The 7880-nt window shown below is 36.3% G+C and overlaps 1 pseudogene across 1 annotated transcript; it reads left to right on the top strand.

Moving 5' to 3' along the window:
* Nucleotides 1–6519: 6519 nt before the first annotated feature.
* LOC693272 (large ribosomal subunit protein eL15 pseudogene) lies at nt 6520–7457 on the top strand (annotated as a pseudogene). The gene has a single exon (XR_009655.4). The product of XR_009655.4 is annotated as a large ribosomal subunit protein eL15 pseudogene (transcript).
* Nucleotides 7458–7880: the final 423 nt, after the last annotated feature.

The following is a 7880-nucleotide window of genomic DNA, read 5'->3' on the forward strand; positions in this document are numbered from 1 at the left end:
AAAAAGTCCAGGACCAGACAGATTCACAGTTGAATTCTACCAGAGGTACAAAGAGAAAGTGGTACCATTCCTTCTGAAATTATTTCAAACAACAGAAAAAGAGGGAATCCTCCCTACATCATTTTAAGAGCCAAGCATCATCCTGATACCAAAACCTGGCAGAGACACACACACACAAAAAGAAAATTTCAGAACAATATTCCTGATGAACACTGATGTGAAAATCCTCAATAAAATACTGGCAAACAGAATCCAGCAGCACATCAAAAAGCTTATCCACCACTATCAAGTCGGCTTCATCCCTGGGATGCAAGGCTGGTTCAACATATGCAAATCAATAAACATAATCCATCACATAAACAGAACCAATGACAAAAACCACATGATTATCTCAATAGATGCAGAAAAGGCCTTTGACAAAATTCAACAGCGCTTCATGCTAAAAACTCTCAACAAACTAGGTATTGATGGAACATATCTCAAAATAATAAGAGCTATTTATGACAAACTCAAGCCAATATTGTACTGAAAGGGCAAAACCTGGAAGCATTTCCTTTGAAAACTGGCACAAAACAAGGAAGCACTCTCTCACCACTCCTATTCAACATAGTATTGGAAGTTCTGGCCAGGGCAATCAGACAAGAGAAACAAATAAAGGGTATTCAATTAGGAAAAGAGGAAGTCAAATTGTCTCTGCAGATGACATGATTGTATATTTAGAAAATCCCACCATCTCAGCCTCAAATCTCCTTTCGCTGATAAGCAACTTCAGTAAAGTCTCAGGATACAAAATCAATGTGCAAAAATCACAACATTCCTATACACTAATAACAGACAAACAGAGAGCCAAATCATGAATGAACTCCCATTCACAATTGCTACAAAGAGAATAAAATACCTAGAAATACAACTTACAGGGGATGTGAAGGACCTTTTCAAGGAGAGCTACAAACCACTGCTCAAGGAAATACGAGAGGACACAAATAAGTGGAAGAACATTCCATGCTCATGGATAGGAAGAATATCATGAAAATGGCCATACTGCCCAAAGTAGTTTATAGATTCAATAGCATCTCCATCAAGCTACTATTGACTTTCTTCACAGAATTGGAAAAAAAACTACTTTAAACTTCATATGGAACCAAAAAAGAGCCTGCATAACCAAGACAATCCTAAGCAAAAAGACCAAAGCTGGAGGCATCACGCTACCTGACTTCAAGCTATACTACAAGGCTACAGTAACCAAAACAGCATGGTACTGGTACCAAAACAGATATATAGACTGATGGAAGAGAACAGAGGCCTCAGAAATAACACCACACATCTACAACCATCTGATCTTTGACAAACCTGACAAAAACAAGCAATGGGGAAAGGATTCCCTATTTAATACATGGCATTGGGAAAACTGGCTAGCCATATACAGAAAACTGAAACTGGACCTCTTCCTTACACCTTATACAAAAATTAACTCAAGATGGATTAAAGACTTAAACATAAGACCTAAAACCATAAAAATCCCAGAAGAAATCCTAGGCAATACCATTCAGGACACAGGCATGGGCAAACACATCATGTCTAAAACATCAGAAGCAATGACAACAAAAGCCAAAATTGACAAATGGGAAGTAATTAAACTAGAGAGCTTCTGCACAGCAAAAGAAACTATCCTCAGAGTGAACAGGCAACCTACAGAATGGGAGAAAAGTTTTGCAATCTATCCATCTGACAAAAGGCTAATATCCAGAATCTACAAAGAATTAAACAAATTTACAAGAAAAAAACAAACGACCCCATGAAAAAGTGGGCAAAGGATATGAACAGGCACTTCTCAAAAGAAGACGTTTATGTGGCCAAAAAACATATGAAAAAAAGCTCATCATCACTCGTCATTAGAGAAATGCAAATTAAACCCACAATGAGATACCATCTCACGTCACTTAGAATGGCAATCATTAAAAATTCAGGAAACAATAGATGCTGGAGAGGATGTAGAGAAATAGAAACGCTTTTACACTGTTGGTGGGAGTGTAAATTAGTTCAACCATTGTGGAAGACAGTGTGACAATTCCTCAAGGATCTAGAACTAGAAATACCATTTGACCCAGCAATCCCATTACTGGGTATATATCCAAAGGATTATAAATCATTCCACAGACACATGCACACACATGTTTATTGCAGCACTATTCACAATAGCAAAGAGTGGGAACGAACCCAAAAGTCCATCAATGATAGACTGGATAAAGAAAATGTGGCACTTATACACCATGGAATACTATGCAGCCACAAAAAAGGATGAGTTCATGTCCTTTACAGGGACATGGATGAAGCTGGAAACCATCATTCTCAGTAAACTAACACAAGAACAGAAAACCAGACACTGCATGTTCTTACTCATAAGTGGGAGTTGAACAATGAGAACACATGGACACAGGGAGGGGAACATCACACACTGGGGCCTGTCATGGAGGTAGGGGGCAAGGGGAAGGATGGCATTAGGAGAAATACCTAATGTAGGTGACAGGTTGATGGGTGCAGCAAACCACCATGGCACACGTATACGTATATAACAAAACTGCATGTTCTGCACATGTACCCCAGAACTTAAAGTATAATAAAAAATGGCAAAAACAAAACAGAACAGACAAAAACAAAACAAAAAAAAACCCCTACACAAATCCAAAGGAGAAAAAAATCTTAAGAATTCAAAAGGACTGGCATCCAATAAATTACCAGGTACACAAAGCAGAGGGAAAATATGACTAATAACTATGAGAAAACCAATTGAAATTGACCCAGAACTCATACAGATGTTAGAATTGGTAGGCAAAGACATAAAAAGTTTTTTTAATGACTGTGTTACATATGTTTACAATAGTAAATAGAGACATGAAAGATATTTTAAAAAATTAAATTGAATCTCTAGAGATGAAAACTCTCATTTCTTTTCTATATAAGTCTGTTAGAGGGAATTAATGGTAAATTAGACATTGCAGAAGAAAAGCTGCACAGAGACTATACCGCTGCACTTACCTAGAAACAGAGTCGCCACACCCTTCCCAACCAACACACTAGGATTCAACCATAGGTGCAAGTCTCTATGAAAGTCACTCTAGATAGATTGGAAGAGGCAATTCCACCAGATGCACAGACTTCAATGCAGGGACATAAGAAACATGAAAAAACAAGGAATTGTGACACCACAAAGGAACATAATAAATCTTTAGTAACAGACCCCAATACAAAAAAATTGAAAAATTGCTGGAAAAGATTTACAAAATGATGATCTTAAGGAAACTCAAATGAGATACAAGAAAATACAGATAGACAATTGGAAAGACAATGAAATCATGAAAACAATATATGATACGAACAAGAAATTCAACAAAGAAATAGATAACATTAAAAAGCCCAAACATAAATTTTATAGCTGAAAAATTCAATAAATAAAATAAAAAATACAATCAAGAGGTTCAGCAGCAGACTTGATCAAGCAGAAGAAAGTGTCCCTGAACTTGAAGATAGATTGTTTGGAATTGCCCAGCTAGAGAAAAAACAAAAGAAAGAAAGAAATAAGAATAAAAATAGAGAACAATGCCTGTAAGACTTATGGGACAGCAAATTTAAAAGAATTTAAATTATATCCAGTATATTTTCTGACCACAATGGAATAAAATTAGAAATCAATAACAAGAGGAACTTTTGAAACTGTACAAATATATGCAAATTAAACAACATGTTCCTGAATGACCAAGGGGTAAATGAAGAAATTAAGAAGGAAATTTAAAAATTTATTAAAACAAATAAAAATAGAAATACATCGTAACAAACTATGGGATACAGCAAAAACAGTATGAAGAGGGAAGTTTATAGTAATAAATGCCTACATCAAAAAAGTAGAATAATTTCAAATAAACAACCTAATGATGTATCTCAAGGAACTAGAAAAGCAGGAACAAACTAAACCCCAAATAAGTAGAAGAAAAGAAAGAATAAAGATCAGAGCACAAATTTTTTAAAATTGAAATGCTTTTACACGGTGGGAGGTAAATTAGTTCAACCATTGTGGAAGACGGTGTGGTGATTCCTCAAAGATCTAGAACTAGAAATACCATTTGACCCAGCAATCCCATTACTGGGTATATACCCAAAGGATTATAAATCATTTTACTATAAAGACACATGCACACGTATGTTTACTGCGGCACTATTCACAATAGCAAAGACTTGGAACCAACCAAAATGTCCATCAATGATAGACTGGACTAAGAAGATGTGGTACATATACACCATGAAATGCTATGCAGCCATAAGAAAGGATGAGTTCATGTCCTTTGCAGGGACATGGATGAAGCTGGAAACCATCATTCTCAGCAAACTATCACAAGGACAGTAAACCAAACACCACATGTTCTCACTCATAGGTGGGAACTGAATAATGAGAACACTTGGACACAGGGCGGGAAACATCACACACCAGGGCCTGTCGGGGGCAGGGGGAGGGATAACATTAGGAGAAATACCTAAAGTAAATAAGTTGATGGGTGTGGCAAACCACCATGGCACATGAATACCTATGTAACAAACCTGTACATTGTGCACATGTACCCTAGAACTTAAAGTATAATTTTAAAAAAAGAGACAAAAAATACAAAAGATTAATAAAATGAAAAGTTGTTCTTTAAAAACATAAAAATAAACCATTAGCTAGACTAACCAAAAAAAGAGAAAAGATCCAAATAAATAAAAACAGAAACATATTTACAACTGATACCACAGAAATACAAAGGATTATTAGAAACTATTACAAACAACTATATGCCAGAAAATTGGAAAGCCTAATGGAAATAGATGAATTCCAGGAAACATAAAACCTACTAAGATTGAACCAAGATGAAACAGAAGGCCTAAACAGACCAATTACGTGAAACAAGGTTGAATTAGTAATAAAAGGTTTCCAATCAAAGAAAAGCCCAGGACCTCATGGTTTCACTGCGCTGAATTCTATTAAACTTTTAAAGCAGAAGTAATACCAATTCTTCTCAAACTCTTCCAGAAAATTGAAGAGGAGGAAATTCTTTCAAACTCATTCTATGAGATTAGCACTACACTGATACCAAAACAGACAGGTACACAACAAAAAAAAGAAAATCACAGACCAATATCCCTAATGAACATAGATGCAAAAATCCTCAACAAAACACTAGCAAATTGAAGTAAGCAGTACATTAACATGGTCATTCATCACGACCAAGTGGGATTTATCCCAGGGAGGTGAAGATGGTTCAACATTTGTGAATCAATAAATATGATACATCACATCAACAGAATGGAGGACAAAGCCATATGATAATTTCAATAGACACAGAAAATGCATTAAGTAACATTCAAGATCCTTTGATAATAAAAATCCCCAATAAACAGGTATAGAAGGAGCGTATCTCAATACAATGAAGGCCATATATGACAGACCCACAGGTAACATTATAGTGAAAAGCTTTCAGCTTTTTCTCTAAGAACCGAAACAAGACAAAAATGCCCACTCTTGCCACTCTTATTCAACATAGAACTGGAAGTCCTAGCCAGAGCAATTAGGCAAGAAAAAGAAATAATAGGCATCTAAATGAAAAAGGAGAAAGTAAAAATATCCCTATTTGCAGATGACATTATTTTATATCTAGAAAACCCTAAAAGCTTCACAAAATACTCTTAGAACTGATAAATTCAGTAAAGTTTCAGGATAAAAAAATCAATGTACAAAAATCAGCAGCATTTCTATATACCAACAATGAACCCAAGGAAAAATAAATCCAGAAAGTAGTCTCACTTACAATATCTACAAAACAACAACAACAACAACAACAACAACAAAAAACCTAGGAATCAATTCAACCAGGGAGGTAAAAGCTCACTACAAAGAAAACTACCAAACACTGATGAAAGAATTGAAAAGGTAACACAAAAATAGAAAAGCATCCCACATTCATGGACTGGAAAAAGTAAAATTGTGAAAAATTATTATACTACCAAAAGCAATCTACACGTTCAGTGCAATCCCTATCAAAATAACAATGACATTCTTCACATAAATAGAAAAACAATCTTAAAATTCATATGGAATTACAAAAGATCTCAAATAGCCAAAGCAATCCTAGCAAAATGAACAAGGCTGAAGGCATCACACTTCCTGACATCAAAATATACTACAAAGTCATAGTAAACAAAAGAACATGGTACTGGCATAAAAACAGGCACATAGACCAATGGAACAGAGTAGAGAATCCAGAAATAAATCTACATATTTATAGCCAACTGATTTTTGACAAAGGTGCCAACAGCATTTAGTGGGGAAATGAAAATCTCTTCAATAAATGGCGCTGGGAAAACTGAATATCTATATGCTGAAAAACAAGAGTAGACTCTTATCTCTCACCATATACAAAAATCAAATGAAAGTGGATTAAATACTTAAATGTAAGACCTTAAACTATGAAACTACTAGAAGAAAACATTAGGCCTTTCCGTCTGGCGGCAGCCATCAGGTAAGCCAAGATGGGCGCATACAAGTACATCCAGGAGCTATGGAGAAAGAAGCAGTCTGATGTCATGCGCTTTCTTCTGAGGGTCCGCTGCTGGCAGTACCGCCAGCTCTCTGCTCTCCACAGGGCTCCCCGCCCCACCCGGCCTGATAAAGCGTGCCGACTGGGCTACAAGGCCAAGCAAGGTTACGTTATATATAGGATTCGTGTTCGCCGTGGTGGCCGAAAATGCCCTGTTCCTAAGGGTGCAACTTACGGCAAGCCTGTCCATCATGGTGTTAACCAGCTAAAGTTTGCTCGAAGCCTTCAGTCCGTTGCAGAGGAGCGAGCTGGACGCCACTGTGGGGCTCTGAGAGTCCTGAATTCTTACTGGGTTGGAGAAGATTCCACATACAAATTTTTTGAGGTTATCCTCATTGATCCATTCCATAAAGCTATCAGAAGAAATCCTGACACCCAATGGATCACCAAACCAGTCCACAAGCACAGGGAGATGCGTGGGCTGACATCTGCAGGTCGAAAGAGCCCTGGCCTTGGAAAGGGCCGTAAGTTCCACCACACTATTGGTGGTTCTCACCGGGCAGCTTGGAGAAGGCGCAATACTCTCCAGCTCCACCGTTACCGCTAATGTAAGTAAAGTTTGTAAAATTCATACCTAATAAACAATTTAGGACAGTCATGTCTGCTTACAGGTGTTATTTGTCTGTTAAAACTAGTCTGCAGCTTGTTTCTTGAATGCTTTGTCAAATTAAGAAAGTTAAAGTGCAATAATGTTTGAAGACAATAAGTGGTGGTGTATCTTGTTTCTAATAAGATAAACTTTTTTGTCTTTATCTTATTAGGGAGTTGTATGTCAGTGTATAAAACATACTGTGGTATAATAGGTTTAAAATAAATTCTTTAAGAGAAAAAAAAGAGAACATTAGGGAAATGATCTAGGACATTGATCTGGGCAAAGATTTTTTTGGGTAAGACCTCAAAAGTATAGGCAACAAAGGCAAAAAAGACAAATGGCATTATATCAAGCTAAATACCATCTGTGCAGCAAAACAATCTACAGAGTGAAGAGACAACTTATACACAATGAGATATCATCTCACTCCAGTTAAAATAGCTATTATCAAAAAGACAAAAAATAATAGATGCTGGTGAGGATGTTGTGAAAGGGAAATTTGTCTTTTAGATAAATATTGGCATTTCCCTGATTACTGATGTTGAGCATTTTTTCATACGTCTGTTGGCCATTGATATGTCTTTTTTTGAGAAATGTATATTCAGATTTGTCCATTTTGAAATTGAATTGTTTTTCTGATATTGAGTTGAGTCCTTTATATATTG

This window comes from Macaca mulatta, chromosome 12, assembly GCF_049350105.2.
Source record: "Macaca mulatta isolate MMU2019108-1 chromosome 12, T2T-MMU8v2.0, whole genome shotgun sequence".
NCBI lineage: Eukaryota > Metazoa > Chordata > Mammalia > Primates > Cercopithecidae > Macaca > Macaca mulatta.